The sequence below is a fragment of the Acomys minous genome (genome assembly GCF_964271855.1).
Source record: "Acomys minous genome assembly, chromosome: 7".
Lineage (NCBI taxonomy): Eukaryota > Metazoa > Chordata > Mammalia > Rodentia > Muridae > Acomys > Acomys minous.
This window is the reverse complement of record NC_140488.1, coordinates 111,994,185-112,009,679: the sequence shown is the minus strand read 5'-3', so window position 1 is coordinate 112,009,679 and position 15,495 is coordinate 111,994,185. Positions and strand designations below refer to the sequence as shown.

Sequence of the window (15,495 nt, the reverse complement as noted above, 5' to 3'; positions counted from 1 at the left end):
TTATCCTCTGACTTCCATCCATACACCCTGGCACACATTTTCCCCTACCTCACAACAATGATAAAAAAAAATTAAAAAAAAAAACCCTCAATACACACATACTCACAGAGGGAGGGAGAGAGACAGACAGACAGAAAGACAGACAGACAGAGCAAAAAACTATAAGCAAATAGGAACAAGCAATTAGAGCTAGGCTACTTACACTGTCAGCATTTATGCAGAAAGATACTTAGGGCAGCAATAGGGTATTTTGTGAACCCTGGACAACAGCAAATACATATTTACAGAAAGCATGGAAAATCTGGGCTGGTGGTACATACCTGTAATCCCAGCACTAAGGGAGGCATGAAAAGCTAAGAAAGAACAGGAGCCAAGCCAGGTGGTGATGGTGCATGCCTTTAATCCCAGCACTAGGGAGGCAGAGGCAGGTGGATCTCTGTGAGTTCGAGGCCAGCCTGGTCTACAAGGTGAGTCCAGGACAGCCAAGGCTACACAGAGAAAGCCTGTCTTGAGGAAAAACGAGTAGTGTCAGATCATATAGTGGGGGAGGAGGTCCCCTTCGGTCATAGACCTAGGGCAGGGGAATAGAGTGAAAGCAGGAGGGGAGGAAGAATGGGAGGATACAAGTGATGGGAAGGCAATTGAGTTGTAATCTGAATAAATTAATAAAATAAAAAAAATAGTAGTGTCAGAGTCACATGGTGGTGCATGCCTTTAATCCTAGCACTTGCAAGGCAGAGGCAGGTGGATCACTGTGAGTTTGAGGCCAGCCTGGTCTACAAGGCAAGTCCAGGTCAGCCAAGGCTACACAAAGAAACCCTGTCTCAAAAAACAAAACAAAACAAAAACAAAACAACAAAAAAGAAACAAAAAACAACAAAAACAAAAAAAACCCAAACCAGGACAGCCAAGGCTATACAGAGAAACCCTGTCTCAAAAACCAAAAAACAAAACAAAAGACTGCAAACAAAACCAAACCAAAAGAGTAGTCAGGACCTAGGTGGGCATGGTGGTGCATACCTTTAATCCCAGCAGAGGCAGAGGCAGAGGCAGGTGGATCTTTGTGAGTTCAAGGCCAGCCTGGTCTACAAAGTGAGTCCAGGACAGCCAAGGCTACACAGAGAAACCCTACTTTGAAAAACCAACCAACCAACAAAAAAACAAAAAATGAAACAAAACAAAAAAACAAAAAACAGGAGCCAAGATTGCAAAGGGTCATGAGGATCATGTGGCACTCATGTGGCAATGATCCACAGAAAATCATAAGAAGGCTACACTAACTGGGAAGGCTACACCAACCTGGGTCTTCAAGTCATTTAGCCAAAGGATGTTTTGGGGATGAAGATCTATACTGAGCAGAATTGCTAAGTAATCTAGATTCAACAGGACAGTGGCAATAGAGGGACAAACAGATGCCGGATAACCAGGGTAAAGGAACCCTCTGGGCTGATTGGAATGTAACAGAACCCTTGAGTTGGGCGTGGTGACACACCCTTGTAATCCCAGCACTCGGGAGGCAGAGGCAAGAGGATCAAGGCTGCACAGAAAAACCCTGTGAAAACCCAAACCAAAACAATAAAACACCCCAAAGCCAGAAAAAAGAGGGGGCAGGCTGGAGAGATGCCTCTGCTGATAAGGCATAGGCTCACAACCAAAACCCAAAAACCCCAAAACTCAGAACCCTTGCTTGATGGGCCACCAGCATGGCTCAGCATTGACTAAAAGAGCTGACAATTGCAACATGCCCCTCGCATAGCTCTGAAGCCTGTTTCAAAGGCATGAGAGCCATTAAAAGGAGAGGAAGTGGGAGAACAGGATCCCAGCTTTGATCTTTGGAAGCCAATAAACACAGCTTGCCTAGTCTCCTTTGCACTCAGCCAGCTCCTTCTGCTTCTTCTTACTGCTTCTGAGCCGATTCTCCCGCAGCCTAAGCTACTTGCTTTCAGTTGTCTTTAAAATGTTGTTGTTCGTCCAGCTGTGCAGTACATTATCACTTTCCTAATAGCACGGCCGCAGATAACACCTCTGACATATGAGTCCCGTTGATAATGGTTGCCTAGGTTACTCTTTAGAGACTTGAAGGCTGGCTTTATTTTAGCTTTCGATTATTTTTTTTTTCCCCCGTGAGAACCTGTTGACTCTTCTTTTGGATCTGAACAGGTGTCTGATGGATGACCTTTTGATGTCAGGAAACTGAAAACTCTATCTGTAGCCCATTTTCTGAGCAAACATTGCATGAAGAGCCAAAGTACACAGGCCACCAATTCCTCCATTACCAGTCACCCTCCTTCATGCCTTCAACTACCCTGTTTCATGTCTTTCCTGTTTTGGTTTATTTACGACAGGGTTTCTCTGTGTAGCTTTGGTTGTCCTGGACTCACTTTGTAGACCAGGCTGGCCTCGAACTCACAGCGATCTGCCTGCTTCTGCCTCCTGAGTGTTGGGATTAAAGGTGTGGGCCACCACGCCTGGCTTCTACCCTGTTTCTTTACCCTGTAACTATCCCCAAATGGGAGGAAGATTTGAGGTTTGGGTCTCCCAAGTCCTACTTGGCAACCTTGCAGATGTTTTTTTGTTGTTCTTGTTGGGTTTTTTGTTTGTTTGTTTGTTTTTTTGGTTTCTCGAGACAGGGTTTCTCTGTGTAGTCTTGACTGCCCTGCACTCACTTTGAAGACTAGGCTGGCCTGGAACTCACAGCGGTCTGCCTGCCTCTGCCTCTCAAGTGCTGGGATTAAAGGTGTGCTCCACCAAAGCCACCACATTTAAAGATGTTTCACAAGCCAGGCATGGTGGCACACACCTTTAATCCCAGCACTTGGGAGGCAGAGGCAGGTGGATCTCTGTGAGTTTGAGGCCTGCCTGGTCTACAAAGGGAGTCTAGGACAGCCAGGGCTGTTACATAGAGAAACCCTGTCTCATAAAACTAACCAACCAAACAAACAAACAAAAAGAAAAAAAGAAAAAGAAAATACAGAGGTAAGTGAAGCCTTAACATGCATTTATTCATAGGAACACATGTGTGGAGGGAAAACCAAAGCTTAGCAAATGAAACAAAAGGAATCCAAATCAATTTGCTCTCTGGAGAGTTTAGCCTGTACCAGGTGCACGGAGCCAACGGGTCACCAACATGCACCAATTCAGGGTGTATTTGCATTGTATTCATGTCTATTGTTTGGGGGTTTTTTCCTTTTCTTTTCTTTTTCTTTTGTTTATTTTTTTTGGAGACATTATCTTTTTTGTTTGTTTGTTTGTTTGTTTTTGAGACAGGGTCTCTCTGTGTTCGCCTTCACTGTCCTGGTCTCACTTTATAGACCAGGGTGGCCTCGAACTCACAGTGATCCACCTACCTCTGCCTCCCGAGTGCTGGGATTAAAGGCGTGCGCCACCACGCCTGGCCGTCGAGACATCATCTTAACTGAACTTCGTCTATAAAAAAACCTATCTTCAACTGTGTGGTACTCACAGCTCCCAGGGATGAAAACAGACATATATATTTTGTTTGTTTTGTTTTGTTTGTTTTTTGAGACAGGATTTCTCTACATAACCTTGGCTGGCCTGGACTCACTCTGTAGACCATGCTGGCCTGGAACTCACAGTGATCGGCCTGCCTCTTCCTCCCAAGTGCTGGCATTAAAGGTATACACCACCACGTCCAGCTGAAAACAGACATATTTTGAGGAGATAACATGTGACTTTCTACTGCTGTACAGCAGACTTAACAAGTAAAACAACAATGATTCATTAGACTGGGTCACAAGTCCAGACAGGCTCAGACAGTTTCTCTGCTTGAGATTTCGCAAGGCTGAAATCTGTTTGCTGATGAAACTCACTCAAACCTAGTCAGTATGAGGTGGCCTCTACTTCCTCGCCCATTTAGGTTGGTAGAATCCAGTTCCATGCAGTGTTAGTTCTTAAAGTGTAAATTCCTTTGCTGGCTGCCACAAGGGGTCATGCTTAGCTTCCAGAAGCTACTCTGATCCATGCACACAGCTTTATCTTCAAGTAAGCAACAGCACACCCTTGTTATGTTTCTGTTTCTTTGTTTGTTTTTTGAGACAAGGTCTCTCTGTATAGCCTTGGCTGTCCTGAACTCACTCTGTAGACCAGGCTGGCCCTGAACTCACAGCGATCCGCCTGCCTCTGCCTCCCTCAGTGCTGGGATTTAAGGCATGCGCCACCCCGCCCCGCCCGGCTTCCTTCCTATGTTTCAAACCTGACTTTCTGTTCAACCCTGTAAACATGTATGTCTCCATGCATGTACACACACACACACACACACACACACACACACACACACACACACACACACACATACACACCACTGTCCAGACCCACCGGACAGTCCACTGAGACCCACAGACCCCTAGGGAGAGAATGGGGGGACAAGAGACGCAAGGAATGGACAGCAAGTCAAAGAATCTGATCAAGCTGACAAAACTGTATTTTTCTCAGGCTGCTTATAAGCACAAGGCAGAATGTGGGGTGGGGGCAGAGGGGGAGCTAGGGTGAGAGCGAGGGCAGCCCCCTGCTGCTGCATACCGCACAATGTTCCCTTCATGGTCAGGTAGCCCTGCGCTGGCAGTTTCCAAGAAGCGTGGGACAGCAGGACTGGAGCTAACCTAGGTGAAACAGATCTATATCTTATTACTGAGAACGCTAAAGACAGGAGGTCTCCTGGAGAGTTCTCAGAGAGGTCACAGAAAGGGAGGGAGCAGGGGAGATTTTGTCAGGCAGAACACAGGGGGTCCAAACGGCCATATTTGCTGAAAGCGCCCCCATCATCCCACAACACAACACACAAGCAAACCAACCAAACAAATAAAAATAGGCCTATGGCTGGGCATGGTGGCTTACATTGGTAATCCCTGGATTTGGGAAGCTGAAACAGAAGAACTGAGGATCGTCTTAACTAAGTGAGACTTTGTCTCAAACAAACAAACAAACAAAACACCAAACGACAACAACACGAAAGAAAAATGTAGCGAAGGGATAGAGAGAGAGAGAGAGAGAGAGAGCGAGCTTTTCCAGAAAACTTGGGCTGGATTCCCAGAACTCACAACTGTCTGTCTTCCAGCTGCAGGGGATCTTGTCAGTGTCTGAGTTATGCGGTCTGATGGAAGAAAGAGGATCACTCCAGGGTGAAATATGGTCTTGAAGGCAGCACAGAGGTCCATATTTATTTATGAATATGGAGAGATTTATTTGGGGAGAAGGGAAGGGGAGAGGAGTTAGGGTCTGAATGAGCCATGAGGGAAGAGCGACAGAGAGAAAGAAAAGAGGCCCACCCTTAAAGAAAGTGCAAGAACGGAAGCCAGATATATATTTATTTGTTACAACCAAGTTGTTTTGGGGGTAAAACAAGCGTCTCATACCACAGTCCCTGATCTAAGCTCTGTTTCTTGAAGGAGCACTTCACCCTTGCAATCTCAGTCGTTACCGTGCACTGTTTGCAGTCCTCAACAATGCGAGGTGTTCCACTTTGGCCAGGACCGTCTTGTGAGTAAAGCTATGCAAAGGCTGTAAAGCTCCCTCAGAAAAACAATTCTGTGAATCACAGCAAACAAGCCCTGTGTGCTACAGTGAGTTCTTCAAGGGACTTCTAGACGACAAGGACTTCAATCTGACGTTCAACCTAGACATAATGACTTGACTCATTCTTTCCCTCCACGGTATCCAATGCCCACCCATTTCTAGCCTCCCAGGGCCCCAGGCATGACATGCTGCAAAGACGTACATGCAGGCAAAACACCATGCACATAAACGACAACCACAAAGAAACCAGGCATTGGGGATTTAGCTCTGTGGCAAAGCACTTGCCTAGCAAGCTCAAGGCCCTGGGTTCAGTCCTCAACTCTGAAAATACCATAAAATAAAATAAACGAAAGACACTTTACATGACTAGGTGGGCCCACATAGATAGTCTCCCTATATGAAATTATATAATCACAGGAGAGAGAGCATATTCACAACTTTCATCACATCTATACATTCTCGATCCTCTAAGAAGAGACATCTTTAGCCGAGCACAGTGGCTCACGCCTTTAATCCCAGCACTTGGGGGGGGGGAGGCAGAGGCAGGCGGATCGCCGTGAGTTCGAGGTCAGCCTGATCTACAAAGTGAGTCTAGGACAGCCAAGGCTATATAGAGAAACCCTGTCTTGAAAAAACAGAAATTTGAAGAAGAAGAAAAAAAAAAAGACATCTTGGAGGACAACTAAGCAGATTGTGCCTGCCACAGCCTGTCCTTTTGTCCCCAGCAGATCATTCTTCTCCTAACTGGAAACCATATTCACGCTTTCCCAAATTTCCCAGGGGGCTTGTCCCATTTTTCCTTGTCCTCAAAGTCCCAGTTCCCATCTAAATCTCAGCTCTGAAGCCCGAAATCCCATGCAATCATTTAGACCAGGTGTAGCTGAGCCCACCCACACAGTTTCCCCTCCATTTATGGACTTATAAAGCTAAAGGGACAAAACATTCATCCACCAGCAGAACACAGTAATAGCCGAGGCCCAGGCTAAGAGGTCTGGACATTCTGGTTAAGAAAGGAGAAAAATGAGAGGAAAAATGAGTCACCAGCGCTGGACGTGATGATGTGCACCTATGTCAGTGCTGGGAGCAGGAGCCTGAATTCCAGGACATCCTGGGTTACACAATGAGATCCTGTCTGTCTCTCTCTCACACCCACATACACACACACTGTACCCACCTACAAGGCTCCAGGCAGAAGCAGTTTTAAAACCTAGCTGAGGCAGCCTGGTGTGCTGGAGCATGCCTTTAAAGCCACAAAGAGAGTCCAGGACAGCTAGGGCTATACAGGCAAACCCTGTCTCGAAAAACCAAAATCCAACCAACCAACCAACCAACCAACCAAAATAAAACAAAACTACAAAGTGAGTCCAGGACAGCCAAGGCTACACAGAGAAACCCTGTCTCAAAAAACCAAAAACCAAAAGCCAATTAGCTGTTGAGACTTGGAAATAAAGCCTCGTGGCTCCAGTTTAGCCCTTAGGCCTTCCGGCTCCTCCCTTTGAGTCATCCTTTTTGGTTTTTTTCTCTTTCCTTGAAAGGTAGGAAGTGTTTACAGCTTGAATAATTTCTTTTTATGTGTTTGTGTGTACGTGTGTGTGTGTGTGTGTGTGTGTGTACGTGTGTGTGTCCGCGTGGGCGCACGCGCACCTGTGCAGACGAGTATGCACGGACACCTGAGATCAGCCTTAGCTAGCATCCTTAGGATGGCCATCCACCGTGTTTTTTAAAATAGTTCTCACTGGGCTGAAGTCTGCCAAGCAGGCTAGCTGGGCTGGCCAGTGAGCCAGAGAACTTTTTGTCTTCACCTTCCCAGGCCCGGGATTACGAGTGTACCAACATATATGTCATTTTTTACATGGGTGTGGGGCATCAAACTCAAGTCCTCATGCTTGCGAGACAAGAATTCTACTAACTGAGCCATCTCTCCAGCCCTACAGTCATTTCTCTTAAACTTGAACAGAGCTTGTTTGAAATCTGAAGTCCTGTTTTTTCAATCCTCACAACAAATGCACAAACCTTAAAAATACCTCCAATTCCCCCTTCCCGTTTTACGTGTTAGCATTGTATTTTCATTTCTTTTTTTTTTTAAATGTGCTCTACTCTAATCATTGTATTCGTTTTTTTGTTTGTTTCGTTTCAAACTCACAGAGCTCTGCCTGCGTTTGCTGGATTACGAGCCTGCGCCACCAAGCCTGGCTCAATTCACTCCTCTCATTGTTGCCTCAATTCCTTAAAGATTCTACTTTATTAAGGATTTATTAAAGGCATGTACCTCCCTTACAACCTGACTACCCTAAACTGGAGGGACAGGAGATTAAGGGGAACAAAAATGAAACCTCCTGGGTATCAGTTCCGCGGGGCAGAACATCTACCCGACAGAAGAACTTGGAGAGATTTACTTGGGGGAAGGGAAGAAGAGAGGAGTTAGGGCCTGAGAGGACCATGAGGGTAGAGAAAGACAGAGAGAGACAGAGACAATGGGAAGGAGAGAGAGAGAGAGAAAAGGCCCCTAAGGGAGACAGACAGAAAGGGGGAGGCCAAGGAAGTGAGAGTGCAAGAGAAGAAAGAGGTGCGAGACAAGGTGGCAGGTTTATCCTTTTACAGCTGTTGCCCCGCTGGTACACACCTGGTGGCAGGCAGCAGATGTTGCTATCAGAGGTTGCTAAGCAACTCAGAAGTAGATCTGATTGATTGACTTGTGAGCTAACACTACCCATGTGGTTTGGTCATCCCAAGCTGTAAAGTCAGGTATTAAAAGTCCACCTATCCAGTTGATTCTCCCGCCAGAACAGGTTATGCCATTTGTCGGTTTGTGGTCTCACAGTTCCAAGTCATCTCCCACCTTCCCCCCCTCCCCCCATTTTGCCTTGTAAGCAGTCACCAGGTCTCACAGTGTGGAGCTTGGTGAGGGTGCTGGAGGAATAATTACAAAGCCCAACAGGGACAGGAACTTGTCTTTCTAGTTTGGCTTGTTTCCTTCCTCCCCACCCCCCCCACCCCCCCACCCCCAGGCATCTGTGGTCCAAGTGGTTTGTAGGAGCTCTGGTGGCACCCACACCATTCAGCAGTTGCCAGCCTTTCAACAGGTAGCATCCTTGTAAGCAGCGTACAGGAGACTTGGTGGCATGCACCTATGCAGGCAGCTCTTGCTCATGAGCTCTAGCTTTCTAGTGCTAGCAGCTCACCACCACCAACTCGCTTGCACCCTAGGGAGCAGCTCCCTTGTCTCTAGCCTTGCCCAGGTTTACCCCACTGCTTCTTGGAGGACTTTTCCATTGTCCAGCCAGCTACAAACTATATTGTCAAATAGTGTTAATGTTAGCCTGGATGGGGCAAGGCATTGCCAATATGTTGACTTGCGTCTGATGCATCGCTTCTACTCCAGGGCTAGCTAGCTGCTTTTTGCAAATGCTAGTTTCCTTTCTTTTCAGTCTTCTGTTAGTAAACCTTGGCGGGTGGATGTGTCTGGGGGATGCATGCATGCAGGGGTGCTCATGGCTGGGTAAGAGTCAGAAAACACATTTGCATGCCATGCCTCAGGAGTCTTCCACTTGAAACTTCTCCAAGTAGGCTAGGCTACCTGGCCGGTGAGTTCATGAGGTCAACCTGCCTCACCCTCTTATCTCACCACCACAGGGATGACAAGGAGATGTCGTCACCATTAGCTTTTTATAGAGGTTCTAGGGATCTGAACTCAAGTCCTTACACTTTCAGGCAAATTTCTTATTGATGGATCCATCTCCCCAGTCCTCCATACTTTTAGTGATCATCTTTAATTGGTGTGCTTTCTGCCTCCTTACTGCATCCTAATTGATACACCTCCCAAGACTAAGTGCAATGACTCCAGGTTGTATTAAATTAAATTTGAAAAATAACATCCTGCCACTGTCGAATTTATAATAAAATATTTCATTTTTTATTTTTATTTATTTATTTATTTTAAATATTTATTTATTTATTGGTTTTTCTTTTTTTCTTTTTTGGGTTTTTTTTTTTGAGACAGGGTTTCTCTGTGTAGCCTTGGTATTTATTGGTTTTTCAAGACAGGGTTTCTCTGTGTAGCCTTGGCTGTCCTGGACTCCCTTTGTAGACCAGGCTGGCCTCGAAATCACAGAGATATGCCTACCTCTGTCTCCCTGAGTGCTGGGATTATAGGTATGCATCACTGTGGCCAGCTAAATATTTTTAAAATAAAAGCTATATTAGTAGGGGAAAACCATAAATTTAGAGATTTTTTAAAAATACAGGCAGCCATGCATGGTGGCGCATGCCTTTAATCCTAGCACTTGGGGAGGCAGAAGCAAGTGGATCTCTTGTGAGTTTGAAGCCAGCCTGGTCTACAAAGCGAGTCTAGGACAGCCAAGGCTACACAGAGAAAACAACAACAGGAACACAGGCACTTTGGGTACAGGAGAGATGGCTAAGCGTGTTAAGAACATGTGTAGTTCTTACAGAGGGCCTGGCTCAGTTCTCAGCACCCACATGGTGGTTCACAACCAACAACAGCTCCAGTTCCAGGGGAAGGTGATGCCATCTTCTGACTTCTGCAGGTACCCCACATGCACATGGTGGACAGATACACAAGCAGGTAAAACACATACGTAAATCTAGATGCTATTTTTAATTATCTATTTTAATTTGGACTTCTTATATCTCTTTCTCCCTTCTCCACCGTAATCCCTTCCAACACCCCAATACCAGATAGGAGCGAAAGAAGGTTAGAGGGAAAAGGGATGCAGTTCTCTTTAGCTACTTCCTCCCGGTTAGGGTTGTTTGGTTCTTTGAGAAAATACCAATCTCAGTTGTCAGGGTATCTGGCAATCCAGCAGCAGCAATGGGCCAATGCAGAAACAGGAAGAACCAACAGCAAAGACCACGCCCCTCTCTGAGCCCCATGAGGCAATAATCAGCTGTGGATAAACTAAGGTAGTCGCACATTCCACAGTTGGAATTACAAAAACATATTTATATAACATAGCTGAGTTCTTAAAGCAACCGAAGCTCCCACTACAAATAAATAGAAAAATATGTTTTAAAATGCAGTCACTGGTTTCAGGCCAGCCTGGTCTACAAATTGAGTCCTGGACAAACAAGGCTACACAGAGAAACCCTGTCTCAAAAAACAGACAAAACCCCCAAAATAATGACAGCAACAACAACAACAATATAATAATAAAAGCCGGGTGGTTGTTGTGGTGCACACCTTTAAACCCAGCACTCGGGAGGCAGCGGCAGGCAGATCTCTCTGAGTTCAAGACCAGCCTGGTCTACAAAGGGAGTCCATAACAGCCAAGGCTACATAGGAGAACCCTCTCTCAAAACAACAACAACAACGATAATGAAATGCAGGTACTGAAAAGTGGGTATGTTGCAAGTAGATTAGATACAGCTTGAAAGAAGTAAGTACACTAAAATAGACTGAGGCAGTTTTCCAGAATGCAGTAAAAAGGCGTAACACAAAATTGAAATTTATAAACAAGTTTGAGACTTAGAAGATAAAATATATAAAGCTAAGAGAAGCCAGGTATAGTGACACATGTGTTTAATCCCAGCACTTGGAAGGCAGAGGCAGATAGACCTCTGAATTCAAGGCCAGCCTGGTCTGGTCTATAGAGCAAGTTCCAGGACAGCCAGGGCTGTTACACAGAGAAACTGTCTCAAAACCCAACAGCAATAGCAATAGTAGTAGTAGTTGTTGTTGTTGTGCTAGGAGAAGTGTTTATTTTTTGGGTTTGTTTTTTTTTTTTTTTGCTTTTTGAGACAGGGTTTCTCTGTGTAGCCTTGGCTGTCCTGGACTCGCTTTGTACACCAGGCTGGCCTTGAACTCAGAGACCCACCTGCCTCTGCCTCCTGAGTTCTGGGATTAAAGGCATGTGCCATAACGCCCGGCTCAGAGAAGTGTTTATAGTGTGTTCCCTTGTATGTAAGAAAGGAAAAGAAAGTGCTATATGGTTGTGCATGTCTGAAATTCCAGCACTTGTGTGGCCTGAGGCAGCAAGAGTAGCAATTGGAAGCAAAGACGGTATCTCAAATAAAAATAAAACAAAGCAATGTGCTCATATTTATTATATTTCCATAGCCGATCAAAATGACATATAAACCGTAACAATAAAAACCAGTGTGTGTCTGTCTGTCTGTCTGTCTGTCTGTCTGTCTGTGTAGAGGTGGTAGATGTGGGCAGGGATGGGACCTAGCCTTCGATTGTATGCATTTTATATTGGTTTAACTTATCAAGGAAGTGTGTTAGTCTGGACCCTCTTTGAAGCAGAAGCCAGGAGGAGTTGGCCACTCAGGACTGATCAGGGAGATGTCTGTGAGCATCAAAGGGGAGAAGGAGTCTCCAAACAGTGCAGTTCCGATGCTTGGGGAAGGCAGCTTGGTCCACTGATTCTTACACTGCAGTGCAGCTCTGGGAAAGGTTTGTCAGGCTGATGAGGCAACCTCAGGCCCCCAAATACCCATCAGAGGAAACACACACCCTACAGAAACGGATCCGCCTTGATAGCCATGCCACACGCTATCACTGGCTTCTCCCAGCAGCCTCTGTGAAGGACATGTCCGCACTGATGCATTGGTAGACTGAGAAAACAGCAGGCTGAGGCCATCTGTCACTTATGTTCCTTGGAGCAAGAGATTGGAGTGGCATATTTTCCTAGCTGCCATATCATGAAACTAAATTTTGTATTGAAAAGAAAGGAATGAAGGCATTTTCAGACAGAGGCTGAATGAGCTTATCACTCACATGTCTTCTACGTCAACTAAAATTTCATTTTACATCTAAGCATCACTTTGGATTTGAATCAGCAGCTTGGTGCGGACACTCTGTAGATGTAGCATGACTTCCTATGTCACTTAGCCACCTCTTAAATTTGCTTTCAAAAGAAATGTTTTAAGGTCTAGAAGGTTAGTATAAGGTGGAAGCTGCAGTAGAAAGCAAATACACTGGGAAACATTTGGGAAAGAAATCAAGAACTGTGTGGCTCAGCAAGCCGACTGGGCAGACTGAATGTACCAAATCCAATCCCCACAGCCCTCATGGTAGGAGAGAAGCTACTCCAGCAAGTTGGCCTCTGTTGCTGTGAAGAAACATCACAACCACGGCAACTCTTGTGAAAACAAAGTGTGGCCTTTAATCCCAGCACTCAGGAGGCAGAGGTCAGCCTGGTCTACACAGTGAGTTCCAGGCCAGCCAAGGCTATGTTACACAGAGAAAGCCTGTCTTGGGTGGGGGCGGTGGGGTGGTAGTGGTGGTGGGGGTGGGGAAGCAAGCAAGCATTTAACTGGGGCTTGCTTACAGTTTCAGAGAGTCAGTGGCTTGTCCTCATGGTAGGGAGTATGGCAGCATGCACTTGGACATGGTATCTGGGAGTTCTACATCAGGATTCACAGCAGGCAGTAGGAAGAAAGAGACACTGGGTCTGGCTTGAGTTTCTGAAACCACAAAGCCACCCCCAGTAACACACCTGCTCCAACAAGACTACACCTGCTCCAACAAGGCCACACCCACTCCAGTAAGGCCACACCTACTCCAACAAGGCCACACCCACTCCAACAAGACCACACCTGCTCCAACAAGGCCACACCCACTCCAACAAGGCCACACCTGCTCCAGTAAGGCCACACATACTCCAACAAGACCACACCTGCTCCAACAAGGCCACATCAGCTCCAACAAGACCACAAGGCCATACCTGCTCCAACAAGGCCACACCTACTCTAACAAGGCCACATCTGCTCCAACAAGGCCACACATAATCCCTCTCAAATAATACCACTCCCTGGTGACCAAGCATTCAAATCTATGTGCCTATGGGAACCATCCCTATTTAAATCATCATAGCCTGACTTCTACATGTACACTTAGTGCATGCATGCACACACACACACATAAATGTAATTTAAAAATCAAATATGCAACCAGGCATGGTGGTGCAGACCTTTAATCCCAGGAAGCAAAGGCAGGCAGATCTCTGTGAGTTCCGAGGCCAACCTTGTGTACAAAGGGAGTCCAGGACAGCCCTGTCTCAAAAATCCAAAACAAAAAGAAAAAGAAAAAGAAAAAAAGAAAAAAAAAGAACCAGGCGGTGGTGGTGCACACCTTTAATCGTAGTACTTGGGAGGCAGAGGCAGGCAGATCGCTGTGAATTCAAGGACAGCCTGATCTGAGTCCAGGACAGTCAAGGCTACAGAGAGAAACCCTGTCTCAAAAAAACAAAAAAACAAAAGAGAGAAAAAAAGACCAAAATTGACAAAAAAAGAGCAGTAAGTGCTCTTAACCACAGAGCCATTTTTCCAGGCCCTATAACCTCATAATTCTTAGGGAAATTATTTTGATCCTAGAATTCTATACCTATCTTCCCTAGCAATCTACTTTGAAAGTACAATAAAAACATTTCCACAGCTGGGCAATGGTGGCACACTCCCAGCACTTGGGAGGTAGAGGCAGGTGGATTTCCGTGTGTTCAAGGCCAGCCTGGACTACAGAGCAAGTTCCAGGACAGCCAGAGCTGTTATACAGTCTTAAAAAAAAAAAAGCTGTTCTTTTTAAATTTAAATTTTATTTTATTTATTATTATTTTTTAAGAGCTGTTCTTTTATTGTGTACATTGTTTTTGAAAATGTGGTGGTTTTTTGTTTTTTGCTTTTTTTTTTTTTTAGGTGTTTTGAGACAGGGTTTCTCTGTGTACCAGTCCTGGCTACGCTGGACTCGCTTTGTAGACCAGGCTGGCCTGGAATTTACAGTGATCCTCCTGCCTCTGCCTCCCAAGTGCTGGGATTAAATGTGTGCGCCACCACCACCCGGCTTCAAAAGTGGTTTTTAAAAGATGTATTATGGTAACATAAGACTAAACCAAGTAGGAGGAATAAAAAGAAAATAGTGCTGGCAAGATGAATAAAGTACTCAGTGCTAAGCCAATAATCCTAGTTTGATTCCCAGGACACACATAGTCCAAGAAAAAAACTGACTCCAAGTTGTTTTCCAACTTCCACATGGCTGCTGTGGCAGGTACACAATTCCTCATGCATGAGAAACAGACAAGTTTAATAAAGTTAAAATACCGTAGGCCTGTACGATGGCTAAGCCTGATACCCTGGGTTTGACCACAAATCTAGTAGTGCTGAGGGCGGATGCAGAAATGAGAAAGCCAATGCATGAAAGAGAAAGAAAAGTAACAGGAAGCATTATGCTCCTACGGGGCAGAAGCAGTGCCTATACTTAAGGTCTATAAGGGAGGCCCAGCTGAAAACAGCACTCCCCCCACCTTCCCCCGACCCCCGGCAGGGGTTCTCTGTGTAGCCTTGGCTATCCTGGACTCTCTTTGTAAGCCAGGCTGGCTTCGAACAGCCGGTGATCGCCTGCCACTGCCTGTCTGCGTGCTGGCATTCCAGGCGTGCGCCGCTGCCGCCTGGCCTTTTTAACGGCCTTTTAATATTGGTTTGGAAAAGGGTTATTGGAGAAACAAAAGTGAGCATTTATAGAGCACTGTGCTAGTTACTTTTCTTGTTGCAGCAATAAAACACTTAATGAAAGCCGCTTAAGGAAGGAAGGAAGGAAGGGTTTATTTCTGACTCACTGTCTGAGAGCACAATGCGCCTTGTTGGGAAAGGCAGGACAGCAGGTCGCGGTGCAGCTGCAGTGTGGAGGCGGGGTGAGGGACGCTGGTGCTAAGCTGCCTTTCTCTTTGTACTCAGTCTGGAATCCCACGCCACAGCCACGCCACGCCACGCCACGCTACTGCTCACATTTGAAGAAGCTCTTCTCCTGGGCAATATAACTGGTACTCTTTTTTGATTTTTATAAAGTTAAGGGGTTTTTTTGTTTGTTTGTTTTAGTGGTTTTTTTTTTTTTTTTTTTTTTTTTTGAGCCAGAGCTTCTCTGTTTAGCCTTGACTTTACTGAACTTGCTTTGTAGACCGTGCTGGCCTCAAACTCACAGTGATCCACCTGCCTCTGCCTCCCGAGTGC

At 45.7% G+C, this 15,495-nt stretch overlaps 1 long non-coding RNA gene across 1 annotated transcript; it reads right to left on the bottom strand.

Moving 5' to 3' along the window:
• Positions 1-4,555: 4,555 nt before the first annotated feature.
• Positions 4,556-15,175, bottom strand: LOC311602552. Its single transcript, XR_014780779.1, has 3 exons — positions 15,105-15,175; positions 5,058-5,150; positions 4,556-4,619 (listed from the first exon to the last, which is right to left on the bottom strand). It is a non-coding gene; the product is annotated as an uncharacterized lncRNA (long non-coding RNA).
• Positions 15,176-15,495: the final 320 nt, after the last annotated feature.